This window comes from Solanum pennellii, chromosome 7 (assembly GCF_001406875.1).
Source record: "Solanum pennellii chromosome 7, SPENNV200".
Lineage (NCBI taxonomy): Eukaryota > Viridiplantae > Streptophyta > Magnoliopsida > Solanales > Solanaceae > Solanum > Solanum pennellii.
The window spans coordinates 25,151,519-25,155,337 of NC_028643.1; the positions used below are offsets into that span (position 1 = coordinate 25,151,519).

Below are 3,819 nucleotides of genomic sequence, written 5' to 3' on the forward strand. Positions count from 1 at the left end.
AATCATATATCAAGATGATTTCTATATTATTAGAAGTCATTTAGAGTAGTTAGAATCATAAGGAAGTGTTAAAAAACTTTAGAAAGGCTTAATGAGACCGAATTACGAAAATTGGGCAAAAAACACCGATATAGGCCCGCCTTGGGCGCACCGCGCTAGGCCTCAAGTTCAGAGGTCTCATTCTTGCGCACAACCCTAGGCCATTTGGTGCAGATGGGGCGCGCCGCGCCTGGCGTTGTCCAGGTGACGTCTGACGAATTTCTCAACTCGTTTTCTTACCATAAATTGTTCTTTTTTGATTTCCTTTCACAAATTCATTTAGATATCAAGTACGCACATCAAATATACAAGGATCAAACCCAAGAATTGAAGAACAACACTTAGATCATCAAAGAGATCCTAAATCTCAACTCATATTCAACAACGAAAACAATTATCGAAACCATATTCAAGAACATTCAAAATCAAATCTCTGCAAAATGAAAACATGCTAAATCAAACATGCTTGGCATGAGGGTGAACAAACCCAATTTTGAGATAGACCCACATACTTTTTCTCATTCTATCACTAAGTTATTTCTTTTGATGCAATAAGTTATTTTCTTTCCTTTCGTGCAAATATTGCCGAATTCATGCATTTGAATCCCTTTCTCTTTCGTTCTTTCTTCCTTATCTAAAACTTTATTTTCATCAACTTTGGGGAACACTTTTTTCTAGAAATGCTTTTCCATCCTCCCTCTCTTGCACATCTCCTTCAACCAACTAAAACAATGTGCAACTTGCAAGTTATTTACCAAAAAATCTTCATCTTTCCCACAATTAATGAATCTAATTTTCTTTCAATGCATCTCTCGAACTAATGTCTTCGATTTCAGGAAATAATTTCTTTCATTTTACTGCTTTTCCGGAAATAATTGATCTCCTTCATTTTCTGTTTTTCAGGAAACAATGTTTTCTCATTTCACTTCTTTAAGTTGTTTAGTTGTTTCGATAGTTTCAGATTACCTTGTTCAGGGACACCTACATGCTCTAGTTCTTCAATGTGACAAAAGATTATTTGAGAAAGGTGTACTTTGAGGAATTCAGGGATTTGATTATCAATGGGGTACTATGCTTCCTCACAAGGACATGGTATGCTTCTGCTCTTGTTTTCTGCTTCAAAATTTAGTGCTGAGTCTACACTCAAGAAAAAAAAGTTCTTTAATTTGACAAACTTCTTCAGTTTTCTAAAAGTTAAAAATTAGAATCACTACAGATAATTGAAAAAAGGTCCAAGCTTTATCATGTGTTAGGTCCTTCTTTAATTGTTTAATAATGGGTTTACTTGGATTCTTTTATGGTCCAATTCCCCTTTATTATTGCACACTAATGTGTAAAACAGCTACAATTGTATCCATATGGCAACTTCTCTATGTTTCTTGTCATTCAGTGAGCTATTTTATTATGCAATCATTTCCTACTTCTGATGTATGAGAGGCATTTGACGCTAGCGCAAGTAATCTTGACTTGCAACATCCCCTCTGACATAATCTGTATTTTGAGTGGTTTTCAGTTATACCGGTGACTATGGATTTGAAATTTTAGTACCTTCAGAAAAAGCTCTTGATCTTGCAAAATCTCTTCTGAAGAAATCAGAAGGGAAGATACAGCTAACAGTTTTAGCAGCTCATGACTGTCTTCGTCTGGAGGATGGATTGTGCTTATACGGTAATGAAATGGAGCAGTACAGAACATCTGTAGAAGCAGGGCTGACGTGGGCCATAGGGAAGAGAAGAAGGGCAGAAGGAGGCTTCCTTGGTGCTGAGGTAATACTTAAGAAAATTGAAGAAGGTCCTAAAATCATGGGAGTTGGATTTTTACCTTCAGGCCCATCCCCTAGATGTCACAGTGAAATGCAAGATTCAAATGGACAAAATATTGGAGAAATCACCAGTGTTGGTTTCAGCCGTTGTCTCAAGAATAACAAATCAAAGAGATACATAAAAACGGGTAACCACAAGACAGGGACTAATGTAAAGATTGTGATTCGAGGAAAGTCTTATAATGGGGTGGTTACCAAGATGCCTTCTGTACCTACCAAGTATTACAAGCCATAATAACTCTATGTTGCCTCTTAAAACCATGTTGATTCCTCCAATTTCTACCTTTTCTTACTGTTGTGATTGAAACTATAACTGGAATACTTCAATCTACATGTTGCTGTTTTTTGCTTATCAGTTCCTTTCAATGCAACATGGACCACTCTCTTTCTTTCTTTCTTGCATGATATGTGTATTTTAACTTTTTCCTTCCTCTGGAATGATCTCAGTAAATGTAGTGTAGTGTGTACATGGATTATAGATCAGTTGTGAAGAGATAGTGTAAATGAAGGTACTTAAAGTATCATATCAAGGGTATGGCAATGTTTGAAATGACAAATGTAAATGTGATGAGCCACATTAGGAGTGATTCTGGGTTACATGGGTTTATGGGGGGCTGTGAGTTGTTTGAACTTTCCTCATATCGGTGCTCAATACTACTCACAAACTATACTGACTCTTATGTTATTAAATCATACTCCTTCTATGATTTAAAACCAGTACTCAGAAACATAGCTCAAAGGCTGTCTTGGAAATCACAGTTTCTCCTACTTGCTTTTTTTAGAAAACTATTAAGCCCGAAGGCTATTTGAAAATCTAAGTTTCCATTCTTTTTAAATGTGACAACATTTTTATACTGCTTTGGAAATACATTGTCCCCTTATACTGCTTTGTAGGAACAACTTCACTTTTCTCTAAAATGTATTCATACTTAAGTCTTAAAACGACATTAAAACGTTTTTGAAAGACTTATGAAACTTGAAATGACCTTGTTCTTCTAATTTTTACTCTATACTCTTAAAAAAAGTTTAAAAGTATTCGTAAAAGGCTTATTTAAATGACTCAAAGAATTTTCTAGACATAGCTCTATAATTTCCTTAAATTTGAAGTTATGGATTAAAGGTCGTAATTCATATTTCTGGATTATTTCCATATGATTATAAGTTATTTAGAGTAGTTAGAATCATAAGGAAGTTTTAAAACACATTAGAAAGACTTAATCAGATTGAATTACGCAAATTTGGAGAAAAATGTTGATACGGGAGTGTCTTTGGCGCACCGCGCCAGGCCTCAAGTTCAGAGGCCTCATTCTAACGCACAGCCCTAGGCCCTTTGGTGTAGATGGGGCGCGCTGCGCCTGCCTTTGCCCATGTGATGTTTGACGAATTTCACAACTCGTTTTCTGACCTTAAATCGTTCTTTTTCGATTTCGTTTCACAAATTCACTTAGATTTCAGGTACCCACCTAATATATATAAGGATCTAACCCAAGGATTGAAGAACAACACTTAGATCATTAAAGAACTCCTAAATTTCAACTCATGTTTAACAACGGAAGCAATTATCGAAACAGTAATTAAGGACATTCAAAATCAAATATCTTCTAAATGAAAACACGCTGAACAAAACATTGTTGGCACGTTGGTAAACAAACCAAATTTTCAGATAGACCCACCCCACGAAATCCACAAGTTGATTTGACCATATTGTTGAATCTTGTCTTGTTTCTTCTTCATTTCTCTTCTTCTTTCTTCTTGGCCCTATAGCATGAAAACTCCCAACTTCTAAACTGACTAAATACAGTCTTGACCATTATTAAACTCCTCAAATGTATTAACTGAATAGGATAATGAAAAGACAAAAATACCCTTTGGAATTGGACACTTCCTTAATCAAATAGCCCAACTTCAAAAGGGCATAACTCTCTAGTCCAAACTCGGAATTGTGCAAACTCGGCTGC

At 35.7% G+C, this 3,819-nt stretch overlaps 1 pseudogene; it reads left to right on the plus strand.

Annotated features, from left to right (window-relative positions):
• The first annotated feature begins 213 nt into the window (after positions 1-213).
• On the plus strand, positions 214-2,096 carry LOC107024932 (annotated as a pseudogene).
• Positions 2,097-3,819: the final 1,723 nt, after the last annotated feature.